At 45.1% G+C, this 18,534-nt stretch overlaps 1 protein-coding gene across 3 annotated transcripts in view; it reads right to left on the minus strand.

The window, feature by feature from the left end:
• Scaf8 (SR-related CTD associated factor 8) overlaps positions 1-18,534 on the minus strand; it is a 178,982-nt gene that overhangs the window by 54,395 nt on the left and 106,053 nt on the right. Inside the window, exon 21 of one of the 3 annotated variants that reach the window (XM_029471346.2) lies at positions 8,318-8,367. The exons of the other annotated variants lie outside the window; for them this stretch is intronic. The gene's annotated coding sequence lies outside the window, so the exon portion shown is untranslated. Of the gene's footprint in view, positions 1-8,317; positions 8,368-18,534 lie in introns of those variants that run through there. 3 annotated transcript variants of the gene reach the window in all.

The raw sequence follows: 18,534 nt of genomic DNA on the forward strand, positions 1-18,534 counted from the left end.
CCTAGAGGCTTGCCAACCAGTCTACTCAAAACTGTGAGTTGCAATAGTGAGAGACCCCGCCTTAAAATAAATAAGTAAGTAAATAAATAAATAAATAAATAATCTACCACAGAGTTAACCACTGGCTCCACAGGCGCCACTCGGGCAAGTGCACACGTGTACACACACGCACGCACGCACGCACGCACATACATACACGCACGCGCGTGCGCACACACACACATACCCCTACAGGTAAGTTGTCTGCAATGAACATGAGATCGAACAGTCCACACAGATTTTCAGAACCACAACTGTCCTTGAAATACAAATCTGCCCAGTCTCGAAAAACCAAAAACCGAAAAAAAAAAAAAAAAAAAGAAATACAAATCTGAGCCGGGCATGGTGGCCACCCCTTTAATCCCAGCACTCAGAAGGCAGAGGCAGGCGGATCTCTGAGTTTGAAACCAGCCTAGGCTAATATAGTGTGTTCTAGAACACAAACTAAATAAAATAATTTTATTTTTTCAAAAAAATAAAAATAATCCATATATATATATATATATATATATATATATATATATTGGTGTATACACACGCGCATGCACACACACACACATACACACACATGTATATGTATACATACATATATGGTGGTGGTGGCCCTGTTGGATTTCATGTCTTGCTAGATACAGAAGAGCATTCAATGCTAAGGCCCCTCCCTCCACAGGGCCCCTCCCTCCACAGTGCTTACAGACAAAATGCTGCTGGGAAGAAGATCGTCATGGAATACAACTTCAAGAGTATTTTCCTCATACAATTACCCTCTCTCATTTACTGGGCAAGTGTCCTAAGTTAGAATCCTCAAGATTCAAAACAAAATAAAACAACACCCTCAAAACCCTATAATATATATGAATGTAAATCTCCTGAGTTAGAATTCTCAAGATTAAAAACAAAACAAAAAGCCTATAATATATATGAATGAAAACGTTATAATGGAATTTATTATTCTGTTTGCTGGTTAATTACTATTTTTAAAATAGAGGCAAAAACGGAAAGCAAAACACATTTTTATCTTCTATTAAAAAAAAGTAAGAAAAAAAAACAAAACTTTTTTTGGCAACAGAAAAAGTATTATCAGCTGGGCGTGGTGGCACACACCTTTAATCCCAGCACTCAGGCAGATTTCTGAGTTTGAGGCCAGCCTGGTCTACAAAGTGAGTTCCAGGACAGCCAGGGCTATACAGAGAAACCCTGTCTTGAAAACCAAAAAAAAAAAAAAAAAAAAAAAGTAAGATGAAAGCATTGGGCAGGGGCTGGGAGTGTAGAGTGTTTGTTTAGAATGCATGAAGCCTGGGTTTCAATTCCCAACGCCATACAAACCCGGTCAGGCCAGGCATGGTAGCTGATACCTGCAATTCCAGCATTTTGAAGGCAAACAAAGGCAGAAGGATCAGAAACTCAAAGGCATCCTAACCTATACTACAAGTTTGAAGACAGCCTGTGCTATGTGATCCTGTCTCAACAAAACACAAAAGTGGGTAGGGACATGCTCTTCCCACATGCTCACCTTTATAGCCTATTCTTTAACCACTTCTCTCCCCTATAGGTGTAACTCTTACCTCAGGAGAATTCTAGAAAACCCATTACATTTCAGAATTCTTATTGTTTTTCATACCCATTTCAATGATAAAAGATGTGTGTGTTTTCTTCCTCATTGGAAACAATATCATACTGGAAATAAAGGACTTTACCAGGATAGACTTATCTCAGCTCTGTTATTGCATTGTTGGACAGAAGATGAAAATCTACAGGGCAGTTAGCTAGCTGATGGAGCAGGTGATGGTGGTGCCCAGAAGTAAGTCTCAATGCAATTAAGACAATGTGTTTACTAATAGGACGCTCTGTGTTTAGAGGAATTAGTCCTTGTTATCCTGTATAAAACTGAATGCTATCGTGTATTTGTTTGGGGGAAAGAAACCAGAATGGGAAAGGCTATATAAATGATAGTGGTACATGCAGGTACAACGAACAGGAAGTGAGCCTGCGCTACATGAGCATATCAGCCACCTCCACAGGGCTGTGTCACAGACCTACAGCAACAGGCCAGACAGCATACACATTTTACAATATATATTTTACAACAGACTTTGCTAATTTTTTCTATGTGTTGCCTATCTTAGTTGCCAGACATATTTTAGGATTTAAATTTTCCTGTTCCAGGGCCATTACCAATAGGATAGTTGGGGAGGGGAATCTTCCATCTCTCTGCAGAAATGTTAAGGGACATGAGCAGCTCAACCCCTTGATTTCAGTTCAGCAAATTCTCAGAGACAGTCCTGGCCTGGCATTCTGGGCACTGGGCAGTTGGCTCAGTAGTAAAGAGCAGTGGCTGTTCTTCCAGGGGACCTGCGTTTGGTTCCTGGCACCCACAAAGCAGCTGACAGCCACCTTTAACTCCAGTTCCAGGGGATTTGGTGCTCTCTTCTGGTCTCCATGGGCACCAGGCATACATGTGGTACACGACATACACTCAGGCAGAACACTCACTCACATCCATGAAATAGATAGATAGTAGATAGATAGATGATAGATAAGATGGACAGATAGATAGATGAAATAGATAGATAGTAGATAGATAGATGATAGATAAGATGGACAGATAGATAGATGATAGATAAGATGGACAGATAGATAGATGAAATAGATAGATAGTAGATAGATAGATGATAGATAAGATGGACAGATAGATAGATGATAGATAAGATGGACAGATAGATAGATGAAATAGATAGATAGTAGATAGATAGATGATAGATAAGATGGACAGATAGATAGATGATAGATAAGATAGAAAGATAGATGACAGATAAGATAGATAGATGGTAGGTAGCTAGATAGATAATAGACAGATAGAAATTAGTAGATGAAATCAGTAAGTAGAGAAATATCAACCACATAGTTCCTCACCTGATAAGGGATCTAAAACCATCAGTGGAAGGAAATGAGATAGCAGAGTATCAAGACCACACTTCTCTAACAATGGTTTCGGTCACAAAGACTAAAAGAATATTTAATATGTGTATAGTGGAGTGTTATGCTCACTCAGCCACGCCCTCATCATCTTGGTTCTAGGGTACTATTACTGTTGGCTTAACTGCATGCCAGGACTCACATGGCTTCTGTAACAAGGAGATCAAATGTGTAAGTTAATGTTTTTATACTCGTTCTCACAATTTGAGAGTGTGGTGGTTGAATGAAAGTGGCCCCCATAAGCTCATATAGGGTGGCAGTATTGGAGATGTGGCCTTCCTGAAGTAGGTATGGCCTAGTCAAAAGAAAGGTGTCCCTGGGCTCGGGGGAGGCTTTGGGGTTTCAGAAGCTCAAGCCAGGTTCAGTGTCATGCCTGTCAGCTCCTTCTCCAACACCATGTCTGTGTACATGCCACATGCTTCTAGCCATGATGACGACGGACCAGACTGACCTCCGAACTGTAAGCCAGACTGTATTAAATGCTTTCCTTTCTAAGAGTTGACATGGTCCTAACTAAGGCAGACATGTATAGTTATTTCTGATTATACTTGTAACTTATCCCAGGGCCTAGTGTTAGCAGGTTCGTGTATCCTAAACTAGGCCATCAAAATGTTACCAAAGACTTAAAAGACAGGCCCCTGCCACCGTTCATTTGCTTGATTCCTCATTTAAAAGATACTGAGTATAAATGTCTTCCACTGAAATTTTTTAAAGATGTGGTTTATATTTAAATTGCCTACTGAAACCCAAATGCCAGATTTTGGAAGCAATGCCCCAACTGTCACACACAGCTGTCAAGTGCAGCTCAAAGGAAGGTGCAGGATGACAAAGGCAAGGCCTTGTTCCTTAAGGATGCAGAGGGCATGGGGCTCTTGGGAGGTGGGATGCTGGCTAAGAGATGTCAGCTGGAGAGAAGTGAGCCTGCACACAGAGGCCAGCCAGAGTATAGGCGAGGCTTTCCACTCTCCTCGATAAAATCTATATAACTAAACTAAGCCAAGCCCTTAGCTCTCAGCCCCGGGGAAGCTGAAAAATGCCCTCTGAAGGAACCCACTGGCCATCCTCAGAAAGGGGAAAACATCACACTCCACGAGTTTGTCAGACTTCACGGACCTTGAGTGAGAACACCACACTGCCACCTTCCCAAGTCCCTGCCACTAGGAACCTGCCAGAAGTGATTGATTACTATTCTTACATATATATGTGATCAGCAGATACATACCGAGTCCAGACACAGGTAGGATTCTGCATTTTACCCCAAGCTGCTAACATGAATCCATGAATCTTAGGCTGAGGTATACAAGAAAGTTTGGAAGCGATCTACACATCTCAGAAGGGACTGAAGTGTACAGTATTTTAATTAGCAAGATAAAGTGTCTGTCTGCAGGCTGGGGACTGCAGTGCGCTCACTTGCAATCCCAGCAATTCCAGCACTACCACAGTGGGATGGGAGGTCGAGATGCATGGCTCCTGGCCAGCCCACCTAGAGTGTGCGATGCAACAGAAACACTGAGAGACCCTGCATGCACAAGAATGAAGGAGCGAACCAGGTGAACACATGTCTCATGGCATGTCTACGCTCACAGTTACAGATAAGGGTGCATGCGCACACGTGCACACATAGACACACACACACAGGCACACATACAAATAACAGATATTTTCAAAACTGCAAACAAAGCAAGTCCACTTGTAGGCCAAAAAAGAAAACTGACAGGCATATAAACTTACAATTAGTGACTATTAAGAAAAGTTCCTATCTCTGATGATGAAGCAGAATGAGATAATTCATAGACCTGGGGAGCCGCTCCATGGTACAGAGCACCGATTGCTCTTGCAGAGGCACTGGGTTCCATTTCCAGCAGCCACATGGCTGCTCAATACTACCTGTAGCCAATTCCCGGGGCTCCAATGCCTTCCTTGGGCCTCTGCAGGCACTGCCCACACTTGATGCACAGACAAGGACACAAGGAAAACAAATACCCTTAAAAGATGAAATTGTAAATTTTAAAAGATTTAAAGCAGATGGGACAGTCTAGTAAGTTCTGTCATGGTGGCAAATGCAAGCCCCTTTGATCCAAATCCCATAGAGCGGATGTTAGGAACACAGCGTGGTATCAGGATGGGGGCCCTCAGCTTGACAAGCTCTGCCACACTGAAGGACAGTCAGGGTCCCATGGAGACTGTGAGTGCCTGTGGCAGAAACCTGCCTGTTAGGCACAGGTATAAGCCTTACCGCATCGGGCATCAATCACATCAAGGCTACCCTGGCTCAGGAAGAGTCGTTTAGGCTCACCCACCTCCTGGTGACTCGCTCACCAGTGCCAGGCCTTTGAGGACAGTACTGGCTTTTCTCTACACAAAGCTGCCTCCTTGTTCTGCTCTATGGAGACACAGCTGCGGCTTCCACCTCTCCAGTAAGCTTCCAAGTAGGCACCTTGTTCTTGCAGCTGGGTTGCTGCATGATGGCTTTGTGTCGCCACACTCCCGGTTTTCAACAATGAATACAAGATGGCAGAGGCCTGGTCTTCTGTGGCATGTATCGTACCCACATCTGACACAGATGCCGAACAAATGTTTGGTAACGTGTGTTTTCCTGAAGGTCTGGTAAGAGTTTTTTAAAAAGGGGATGGCTTTCACTGGGGATCTTTCTCCCATCCCAGCTTCCCTCTGCTTTGTAAGACGCTTGAAAATGAACGCCCACTGCAACTGTGGACTGGTTCTCCTGGAATCTACGACCTTTAATCCTCCTTCTTTTCAAAATCTAGCAATGCAAATGGCAGATCCAGAGTGTCCCATGTCCCTATTCCAGGTGCTCTCTCACATTCTGGAGCCAGCTGCACACAGCTCCTGTGCTATTCCACCAGGGGCAGCGAGCTCTGCTCCAAAGGTAGATGGCCTCTCCCTTACCTTGTAAACAACCCTAACAGAACTCACTGAGTCACAAAGGTGACAGGGGACAGCAGACGGAAGACATGAAGCAGTTGGAAGGTTAGCTGGGAACCGGAAGGATGTTAGCCAGAGGAGGGGTGACAAGGCCAAAAGTGGGTAACAGGTGAATTTGATGTAAATGTACAAAAACATCATAGTAAAACCCATTGTTGTGCCTAGTTAATATCCTTTTTTTTTTTTTTTTTTTTGGTTTTTTTTTTTTTTTTTTGGTTTTTCCAAGACAGGGTTTCTCTGTCTAGCTCTGGCTGTCCTGGAACTCACTTTGTACCAGGCTGGCCTCAAACTCAGAAATCTGCCTGCCTCTGCCTCCCAAGTGCTGGGATTAAAGGAGTGCGACACCATGCCCGGCTTCTAACAAATACTTAAAATGACTAAAGTTTGAGAAATATTGTAGTCAGAATTTTATATGCAGAACAGATGTGTGCAGGTGTGATGTCTGAACATGAAGCACAGAAAGGTAAGGTGGAATAACAATGCTTCCTTCTTCACATGCCCTTCTCATCAAGCCGAGGGAGGGGGGGTCTGGGACCCGCAGCAGATGCCACCTCGCTTATGACTCCTGTGTCGCATTACTTGTACCAGTAAGGAAGTGAGGATGCCTGTGCCCTGGGTTTCACTGGCTTAACTGTGAGTCCTTCCCGTGACACTGCAGACACACCTGACCTCTGGCAAGCCACAAGACCCTCTGCATGCTCCCCTTTTCCCAAGTCAGCCTTTGCCATGGCTGGTTAGTCCTGGGTGTCCCCGAAGCACACTGCTTCATCCTGGAATAGCCAGGTCAAGCCCATCAGTTGTCTGGCTACAGGATTATCTTGGAACTGCCCCCAAAACTGCTCAAGAGCAAAGATCTGTTTTATTTCCACATGTGCCTGGTCCTCATGTAGCTGTTGAAATGAATGCCTAGATGAATGAACTAACTGTTGGGAAAATAATCTCAAGCTATAATCAAATTGAAAGTTTAGTGAATTAATAGATACATTTTTAAGCTAGAGCTTCCACATACCAGGGAAAAAGTGATGGCATAAATTTAAGAAATAACTTCTTCCTTCAAATACTTCCATTAATATTTAATAAAAAGCACTGTGAGATTGAAGTTTTAGAAATAAAATTTCAATAAATCTCAATATTTAAAAAATCACAAATACCAATTTCAGAATTACTGAAATGTATCTAAATATTACTCAAGGCAACTCCCTGAGCTTCTGCAATAGACATATTGATAAAAAAACAAAACAAACAAACAAGCAAAAAAACCAAAACCTCAATACAACACCAAGCAGAAAAATTAAAATAAGCAGGGAAAGTAGTATTTCATCCACAATAGTGTTACGTACTCAACTTATAAAATGCAAAGAATACGTAAAGTCAATTATTCGTTTTGCCCCTCTCACATCCCCCCAACCCCTGTCATGTAACTTCTGAGATAATAACATATTCTAGTAAAGTCCTTGCTGTCCCCCAATCCCTGGACCATCTGAGTCAATGGATTCAGCCTGGCTCTCTGAATCTCAACTGTTAATACAGTACGGTCTCTCGGGAAATAGCTCATGGACACAACTTTTAAGGCCTTGTCTTCAAAATATCAGGCTCTTTTGTTAATGGAGGAAGTACTGCAGTTTGTGCACTTCTGTCTCCTCTAAGGAATCTGTACCATCCCTAGAGAAGCCCTCCTAGCTCAAGCATCCAGCAATAGACTGTAGTGAGTTGGGTATGACACGCCTCGGGACAACTGGTTTACCTCACCTGCCTACAGGCCATGCCTACAAATAAATCAGAGCATGGGCTTTAAAAATGTACAACCAAGTCCCACTCCTCAAGACCAAATGCAGACTACAAAAGATGGCTTAGCAGGTAAGAGAACTTTCCACCCAGCCTGGCAGCACGAGTCATCTTTGGGATTCACCGGACACAAAGAACCTGACTCCTTCAAACTCCAGATGCACGTCCTGGTGTGTGAACCCTCACATGGATACATGTAATTAAGATATTTAAAAAACAAAAAAAAAGTTTCCAAATGCTCCTGTGACACACATTGGGCTCCCTCACCCAGAACTGGTATATGGGAACCTTTAATCACAGAGACTTTGGTGGCCAAATTTCTGTTCTATATAAATGGAACCATTATTGCTCTGAATTCTTGAGTTGAACACCATTTCCTTATAATCGACAAAGCAGATTTCTACCATGAAAAAATTCACCAGTATATTGAAATATTACCATGAAATATATATATATATATATATATATATATATATATATATAATTCACCACCCTTGAATACAGAATAAATAAGTAGTAACACATCAACACAACTCACTAAGAAGGGTAGCTGCAGGTGATTACTCCAGAAGAGAATATTGGACCAGCAGAGGGAAGCTCACTGAATAAGCACAGGAACAACTTCAAAGAAAAAAAAAAGGAAAAAGAAAACTTAAGTAATTAGTGGTCATATACCTGTCTTGTTCCTTGTTACAGAACTGGGGGGAGGGGAACCTATGGGTTAATTAGAGAGAACACATAATAAGCTCTTTTGATCCCTAGGGTGTAAGAATTATTATGCCCTGCTCTGCTTGGAGATTACTTAGAAAGTTGACGGGATCCGCAGCCTGGGTGTTCCCTGCATCCCAGGGTACTTACTGGGCTTCAGGCTTTCTGGGTGCTACTTTGGTGGCTGCACCAGGAGGCTAGTGCTCTCAAACTGATGTACCGAGAGGGTACCAGAATCAAGAAGGGCATATCGGGTCTCAATCGTCACTGGAAGGACCTGAGAACATCAGTGTGTCCTGCAGGAGCGCTCTGAGCCACTGCTTGCGGTAGCACCTGCTAACTCCCAGGCTTGTGGCTTCCACCGCGCTCCTTTTGCCAAGACCACCAGGCTAGCCCGAGACTTAGATAAAGTGGCTATTTGCTAAGGGACACATCTCAATTGTGTTCACAACAGAACTGTGGTTTGTTCTTAAACATCCATACCAGCAAACGCAGAGAACCTTAGAGGAAGGGACTCTCCCAGCAGACAAGACACCTCAGAGACTAACAAGACAGGAATAACAAGCATGTGATTGCGAGGAGGCAGCCAGCCACTTCCAACTCAGCACACGTGCGTGTGGGATCAGCTGACTTGTCCACATCTCTTATGGGAAGATCAATGATATCACAGAGCTTTATTTGCAGGCAAGGGGCTGCATTTAAGGGTGGCTGTGAGGAGTGGGAGGGGTAAGCAGTGATAACTAACTGGCTCTAAGGCACCATGGCAGCCCTGGTTGCCTTCCATGGGGACACAGTGACCTCTACTGGTAAAGACACAGAGTGCTGATGTGATTTTTCTCCCCTAAACGTGCCAAGTCGGCCACACGCATTCGAGCACACAACAGAAAGAATCGTACAGTGAGCACTTCAGCTTAGAAGTTAATCCTGCATGCAATACAGAACACTGCCGTAGTTATCGAAGCAGCTATTGAAATATTTTTGAGGTGTCATCAGGATGTGTTGAGACTCCCCAAGTCTTAGGTAACCCACTTTCTTGTGAACACTTGTTTTCCTGTTTTCAAACCAACTGTTAAAGCTTTGGACTTTCCCTTTAACTCCTACCAGCTGCCAGAAATAAACTGTGGACATTTTCAAGTTTATATATATAGTAACTTGGGAAAATTAAATTTAACGTGGACATTAAAATAATGTCAAAAGACATACCTCACCCCAAGGGCCCTGAAGCTCCACCATGTAACCATGGGAACGCATGTAGACCAGAGACAGAAGCTGGGTGTTTGAGCCGCTGTACAAGTGTACAAGAACCAATGAGGGTATTCTTAAATCTCACAGGCTGAAATAATTTCCTTAATAACTTTGTTTTTCTAAGAATTCAGAATGACACCGTTCAGTGATGTATATTAAAAGTCCATCCTGACACCAGGGAAATAACAGCTTCTTTTAATCTTCCCTGCTTTTTGTTTTGTTTTGTTTTTGCTTTTTTTTTTTTTTTATCACACATGATAAAAATTACTGCAGGCTGGTGAGTCCACCTCTCCACAGAAATCAGACACAGCTTGGGCTGGAGAGAAGGCTCAACCATTAGAGACTAGACTCACTTCCAAAAGTGTCAGAAAAGACACACAGCCTCAGTGCGGAGCTTACGGAGAGGGGTGGGGAAATGAAGGCTTCCTCACGTGACCTGGTAAATACATCAGCTTTTGGTTATTCCTTCTTACTACTATGCTCATATTTGCTGCTGTATTTACAAGCTAGGACCAGAGACTCAAGGGCAAATCAAATACCATCCTTGATCCAAGGAACCAGCAGCAGAACATTTTAAACAACTCTTCCTTAAAACACAAAGTTTTTCATCAAGAATGTAAGGTTTATCAGTGTTCTACCTCCCTCAGGCAATACTGTCTGCCTCTGAAGCACCACTCTCCTCTCCTCTTAGACCAGCCGTTCTCAACCTGTGAGTCTCCAGTCCTTTACGGATCTGAGACCCTTTCCCAGGGGTCACTTAAGACCATTGGAAAACACAGTGACTCATAACAGTAGCAAAATTACAGTTATGAAACAGCAATGGAATGATTTTATGACTGACTGACACTGCAGCATGAGGGACTGCAGTAAAGGGTCATAGAGTTAAGAAGATTGAGAACCACTGGGCTAGACAATGGGACAAGACAGGAAATTATGCTTCTGGGTCATATCAGGAATAAAAACTGCCATTATCAGGAATACAAACAATTCCTATTAGTTAACCCGTGCCTTCAGGACACGTCTAGGATTGAGTCAGGACAGAATGAATGTCAGGGGAAATTAAAAAAGACACCGTCATGCCAGTGCATCTGGATTACAGCACTGGATGGCTGGGAGTCCAGGATGCCAGCACAGCTGAAGACACCGCTGCACAGATCAACAGTATGAAGACGATGTTTCATTTGTGGGGGAGATGTCTCAACAACTAAGGCAGTTAATGGGGGGATGGGGACTGTCTTAGTCAGGGTTTCTATTCCTGCACAGACATCATGACCAAGAAGCAAGTTGGGGAGGAAAGGGTTTATTTGGCTTACACTTCCATGCTGCTGTTCATCACCAAGGAAGTCAGGACTGGAACTCAAGCAGGTCAGGAAGCAGGAGCTGATGCAGAGGCCATGGAGAGATGTTCTTTACTGGCTTGCTTCCCCTGGCTTGCTCAGCCTGCTCTCTTACAGAACCAAGACTACCAGCCCAGAGATGGCACCACCCACAAGGGGCCTTTCCCCCTTGATCACTAATTGACAAAATGCCTTACAGTTGGATCTCATGGAGACATTTCCCCAACTGTAGCTCCTTTCTCTGTGATAACTCCAGCCTGTGTCAAGTTGACACAAAACTAGCCAGTACAGGGACTTGGCTGGTTTAACATACGTGATACCCTGGAAGTGAGTCCCAGAACCATTACAGAGGGCCTCACCTCAGGAATGTCACCTCTGGGGAGGTGAAGGCAGAAGGCTTGCTGCAGGGGAAACTGAGGAGATGGCTCTGCCTCCCAGCCTCCGACCCTACTCTGAGCTCACAGATCTGTGCCCTGCATATACACAGTGACTTTCCACAGAGTCAACTCAAGCCAATGTCCAACACAGGCAGAGCAACTTTCCACAAAGTCAACTCCAACCTTTGGAACAAGTTCTGGGCTTTGATTGAAAAACTCCCACATAAATTCTGATACCTTTGCCACACCACAAAAGACATCCAGGAATATGGTAACATTGTTTAAAGCTCAGCCTAAACCCCGAGAGAAAAACAGGCAGGGACTAAAACAATCCCCAGGACATTTGATCAGTGGGATTTTGGCTAACCAGGGAGTGAGATTTCACAAAGCGACTGTATGCTTGGTGTGTGGTGGGAGCATCCAGAGAGATGTGTGCAGTCCCTGCAACGAGCATGAGGCTGGCGGGCTGGTTAATAACTCATAGCTTATGGTACTGCTTGCATTGTATACAATGAACATCTAGTGAGACAAATGGCACAACACATTCTGAGGGCTATGGGGGTAGCTCAGTGGACAAGACAGCTTGCTCTGCAAGGATAACGGTGGGAGTTCAAATCCTAAGCAACTACCTAAAAACAAACAAACAAACAAACAAAAAACCCAAAAAACATCCTGGGCTATACTTGCCTGTGACTCCAGAGTATAGGGAAACGGGAGTGGGGGTGTGTGTGTGGGGTGTGTGGGGGTGTGTGGGGGGTCTAGAGAACTTGCTGGCTAGACACTGTAGCTGAATAGGTAAAGCAGCCTGTCTCAAAGTAAAAAGGTGGACAGCCTCAGAGGAAGGCACCTGATGTCCTACTGTGGGCTCCTGATGTGTGTTCATGGCAAGTGCACCAGGCCGGCGTGCACTACTCTAAGTATCATGGGAGCGTGCGGTGGGGTGCCTCTTTCTGAATGACCAAAGGGAAAGAAAGGTATTACAAGATCGTGTGAGAGGCTCTCTCGACAAAATCTTCAGGCTACGTGTCTAACCTTGAGTGTTTTCTGGCCTAATAAATTAATCTAATACATTTGTTTGTCAAAACAAGGACCGATTTGGAAGAAGAGCTGAAAGACTGACGTGTAAAATGCCAGTGTTCCTAAGAGAAAATAAACCTTTCATGAAAGCAAAGGAGCAGGGAGAATTTCATAAAAGATTTTCAAGATTTTCACAATTCTCAAAGATTTTCTTATGCTTCAAAGCATCATCCCAAATGCTCACATGCTGGGAAAAATGAGTCCTTCTCTTTTTCCCTTTGGTCTTTCAAGACAGGGTTTCTCTGTGTAGCCTTGGCTGTCCTGGAACTCTGCCTCCCAAGTGATAGGATTAAGGTGTGTGCCACTACCAGCAGGTAGCTCTTTTATCTATGGAAATCTCCGTTGCAGATATTGAAAAGCCTGTCTGTGACAGAGACTAATTGGCATGTGATACTATAAGAACCAATTTGGTGCCGGTCCCCCAGCTATAGAAGCAGCAAAGTCTGTGCTTAGGATAGAATTCTTCGTGAGGTGGAAGAAGACAAAGAAAAAAAAAGGAAGGAAATCTAGACCATTATGGTTGAGAACTGTACATAATATCTATTTGAACCATGATAAGGATTCAAACAATACTTTTTTCTTTTTCCTTTCAAAAGTGCTCAGACAGAAGCTATGCTATCCAGGATGAAGCTCCACTGGAGCTGAATGGAGCTGGAGCAAGAAAGCAAACCAGAGTAGGATGGAGCTGAGGACCCCCAGAGGGGCTGAGGAGGGAGAACAATGTTCATCAAGCTTAGTGAATAAGCCATGAAATAAGTATCACATATCATCTATATCCATGTATCCACTTATCCATGCATGCATCAACCCATCCATCCATCCATTTATCTATCTATCCATCCATCCACCCACCCATCAACCCATCCATCCATCATCCACCCACCCACCCACCCATCCATCAACCCGTCCATCCATTTAACTATCCATCTACCCATTTATCCATCCACCTACCTATCCATCCATCCACCCACCCATCAATGCATCCATCATCATTCATCCACATACCCACCCACCCATTCATGCATGCATCCATCCATCATCCATCTATCCCTCCATCCATCTACCCATCATCCACCCACCCAGTCATCATCAATCTATACCTATCATCTATTGATCTATCATCTATACATTTATTGCACCATCTCCCTAACCTACCTATCAGTCATCTACCAGCCTACCTCTCAGATAGGAAAGTGAAGTCGACTATGTGGGGAAGGAAGACAAGGACCGGGCATGGAGACAAGAGAGATTAATGGGAAGGGACACAAATAAAAATGTCTTTGTGAAACTTATCACTATAAACGGCTTATACTACAACTTAAAAAACGGAATAGATTTTCCTTGGAACGGCTTTTCTGAAGATGTTCTCGAGAGTAACCATGAAAGAGTGAGGGAGCCAGGGCCCTTAGTGGCATTTAGGAGTGGTGAAGAAGCACCGGAAAACCTGAGCGCTCTACCTTGCACCTGCTCAGCCCACTTACTCTGTGCTTGTGCAATGCAGTGCTGCGTGCTTTGCTGTGTCAAGACGTGTGTGTGTGTGTGTTTGAGAGAGAGAGAGAGAGAGAGAGAGAGAGAAGGAGAGAGAGAGGAAGGGAGGGAGGGAGTGAGAGACAAAGATAGACAGAGAATTGGAAAAGAGATAAGAGAGGACACGTGTAACTTTTAAATTCTACCCAAACAGTACCAGGGTTGGACTAATTTGGAACCCAACAGATGACAGTAGGGAAGAGAGAGGCACCTGCACTGATTATGTCTTTTCAAAGAAAGAAGAGTGGGGCAGGAGCGGAGAAACCTTCACATTTAACAAAGGCAGCTCGCCTTACATGGAGTCTCTAGCGACTTCAATAATCCACGTTTAACACCGAGAACAATTTTATACTTTGAAAGGTTTGTGGCTGTAATTATCCCCAGTTTGAGTCTCCTGCCCACGTAAAGACTACTCACTTGAGGGTGAGGGTTAAAACTCTTGGCCTCCTCATCTTCTGAGGGAGCTAGTAGTATGATCATAGAGTGTTTGGGCCCCATGAGCACAGACCAGAAGCAAAAGCTTGCACAAGTGAGCTGGTGGCAAAGCTGCTAGAGACGGCAAAGGAGGAGGGATGGAAACACTGTGGGCTAAGTCTGTTAAAGCCGGTCAGGTGTGGGGGCAATGCCATGAGTCCCACCTGCTCAGGAGGCTGAGGCTTCTGTCCAGGTATGCAGGGATGCACTGGACAACAGGTGGGGGGGAGGAAACAGTAAAAACCTGTAAAAATTACCCAGCCAGGAATAATCCCAGCTCTCAGAGAGGCAGGCAGACAGAAAGGGAATTCCAGAGAAGCTCATAGCAAAACTCTCAAAAGGCATAACAGAAAGACAACAAAATTATAGTACACTCCAAATGATACTGTGAACATTGCTTCCTGTACCATAAAACATGCAATGCCTACATGGGCCACAAGAGGGCACCAGATGCCCTGGAGCTGGAGTTACAGGTGATTATTAGTGGCCAAACATTCCTGCTGGGGCTGGGAGGTGGTGGTGGTGGTGCAGCACCCAGTTGGCAGAGACTAGGGACAGTCTCTGAGTTTGAGGCCAACCTGAAGTACAGAGCAGGTCCCACTCCCATGCATTCCAGGTTACAGCCTGCACCATGGTGTTCCAGCCTCTAGTGACTTTTATTTATTTCACTAGGCAATTTCTGGAATGTTCTAATGGCAGGATTTTCAGAATCTTCTTTCTCATTTAGAAATTTAAATCAAGTATTTTGTGTCACAGGCTTAAGCTAATTCTTGTCCTTATTGGAGTCAATAAACTTCTTAATTTTTCATTAAAACACACAGCTCGGCTTAAAGAAAACAGCAACGCACCTTCACTATGATTTGATATGGACCCTGTGTGCTACCTGTGCAAACGCACCTTCGCTATGGTTTGATATGGACCCTGTGTGCTACCTGTGCAACGCACCTTCACTATGGTTTGATATGGACCCTGTGTGCTACCTGTGCAACGCACCTTCACTATGGTTTGATATGGACCCTGTGTGCTACCTGTGCAACGCACCTTCACTATGGTTTGATATGGACCCTGTGTGCTACCTGTGCAATGCACCTTCACTATGGTTTGATATGGACCCTGTGTGCTACCTGTGCAACCCACCTTCACTATGGTTTGATATAGACCCTGTGTGCTACCTGTGCAACGCACCTTCACTATGGTTTGATATGGACCCTGTGTGCTACCTGTGCAAAGCACATTCGCTATGGTTTGATATGGACCCTGTGTGCTACCTGTGCAACGCACCTTCGCTATGGTTTGATATGGACCCTGTGTGCTACCTGTGCAACGCACCTTCGGTGCTACCTGTGCAACGCACCTTCACTATGGTTTGATATGGACCCTGTGTGCTACCTGTGCAACGCACCTTCACTATGGTTTGATATGGACCCTGTGTGCTACCTGTGCAACGCACCTTCACTATGGTTTGATATGGACCCTGTGTGCTACCTGTGCAACGCACCTTCACTATGGTTTGATATGGACCCTGTGTGCTACCTGTGCAACCCACCTTCACTATGGTTTGATATAGACCCTGTGTGCTACCTGTGCAACGCACCTTCACTATGGTTTGATATGGACCCTGTGTGCTACCTGTGCAACGCACCTTCGCTATGGTTTGATATGGACCCTGTGTGCTACCTGTGCAACGCACCTTCGCTATGGTTTGATATGGACCCTGTGTGCTACCTGTGCAACGCACCTTCGGTGCTACCTGTGCAACCCACCTTCACTATGGTTTGATAAGGACCCTGTGTGCTACCTGTGCAACGCACCTTCACTATGGTTTGATATGGACCCTGTGTGCTACCTGTGCAACGCACCTTCACTATGGTTTGATATGGACCCTGTGTGCTACCTGTGCAACGCACCTTCGCTATGGTTTGATATGGACCCTGTGTGCTACCTGTGCAACGCACCTTCATTATGGTTTGATATGGACCCTGTGTGCTACCTGTGCAACCCACCTTCACTATGGTTTGATATGGACCCTGTGTGCTACCTGTGCAACGCACCTTCGCTATGGTTTGATATGGACCCTGTGTGCTACCTGTGCAACCCACCTTCACTATGGTTTGATATGGACCCTGTGTGCTACCTGTGCAACCCACCTTCACTATGGTTTGATATGGACCCTGTGTGCTACCTGTGCAACCCACCTTCGGTGCTACCTGTGCAACCCACCTTCACTATGGTTTGATATGGACCCTGTGTGCTACCTGTGCAACGCACCTTCACTATGGTTTGATATGGACCCTGTGTGCTACCTGTGCAACCCACCTTCACTATGGTTTGATATAGACCCTGTGTGCTACCTGTGCAACCCACCTTCACTATGGTTTGATATGGACCCTGTGTGCTACCTGTGCAACGCACCTTCACTATGGTTTGATATGGACCCTGTGTGCTACCTGTGCAACGCACCTTCACTATGGTTTGATATGGACCCTGTGTGCTACCTGTGCAACGCACCTTCACTATGGTTTGATATGGACCCTGTGTGCTACCTGTGCAACGCACCTTCACTATGGTTTGCTATGGACCCTGTGTGCTACCTGTGCAACGCACCTTCACTATGGTTTGATATGGACCCTGTGTGCTACCTGTGCAACCCACCTTCGGTGCTACCTGTGCAACGCACCTTCACTATGGTTTGATATGGACCCTGTGTGCTACCTGTGCAACGCACCTTCACTATGGTTTGATATGGACCCTGTGTGCTACCTGTGCAACGCACCTTCGCTATGGTTTGATATGGACCCTGTGTGCTACCTGTGCAACGCACCTTCATTATGGTTTGATATGGACCCTGTGTGCTACCTGTGCAACCCACCTTCACTATGGTTTGATATGGACCCTGTGTGCTACCTGTGCAACGCACCTTCGCTATGGTTTGATATGGACCCTGTGTGCTACCTGTGCAACGCACCTTCACTATGGTTTGATATGGACCCTGTGTGCTACCTGTGCAACCCACCTTCACTATGGTTTGATATGGACCCTGTGTGCTACCTGTGCAACGCACCTTCGGTGCTACCTGTGCAACCCACCTTCACTATGGTTTGATATGGACCCTGTGTGCTACCTGTGCAACGCACCTTCACTATGGTTTGATATGGACCCTGTGTGCTACCTGTGCAACCCACCTTCACTATGGTTTGATATAGACCCTGTGTGCTACCTGTGCAACACACCTTCACTATGGTTTGATATGGACCCTGTGTGCTACCTGTGCAACGCACCTTCACTATGGTTTGATATGGACCCTGTGTGCTACCTGTGCAACGCACCTTCACTATGGTTTGATATGGACCCTGTGTGCTACCTGTGCAACGCACCTTCACTATGGTTTGATATGGACCCTGTGTGCTACCTGTGCAACGCACCTTCACTATGGTTTGATATGGACCCTGTGTGCTACCTGTGCAACGCACCTTCACTATGGTTTGATATGGACCCTGTGTGCTACCTGTGCAACCCACCTTCACTATGGTTTGATATGGACCCTGTGTGCTACCTGTGCAACGCACCTTCACTATGGTTTGATATGGACCCTGTGTGCTACCTGTGCAACGCACCTTCACTATGGTTTGATATGGACCCTGTGTGCTACCTGTGCAACGCACCTTCACTATGGTTTGCTATGGACCCTGTGTGCTACCTGTGCAACGCACCTTCACTATGGTTTGATATGGACCCTGTGTGCTACCTGTGCAACCCACCTTCGGTGCTACCTGTGCAACGCACCTTCACTATGGTTTGATATGGACCCTGTGTGCTACCTGTGCAACGCACCTTCACTATGGTTTGATATGGACCCTGTGTGCTACCTGTGCAACGCACCTTCACTATGGTTTGATATAGACCCTGTGTGCTACCTGTGCAACCCACCTTCACTATGGTTTGATATGGACCCTGTGTGCTACCTGTGCAACGCACCTTCACTATGGTTTGCTATGGACCCTGTGTGCTACCTGTGCAACGCACCTTCACTATGGTTTGATATG

The sequence above is a fragment of the Mus caroli genome, unplaced genomic scaffold (assembly GCF_978045245.1).
Source record: "Mus caroli unplaced genomic scaffold, Mus_caroli_1 scaffold_18, whole genome shotgun sequence".
In the NCBI taxonomy this organism is placed as follows: Eukaryota; Metazoa; Chordata; class Mammalia; order Rodentia; family Muridae; genus Mus; species Mus caroli.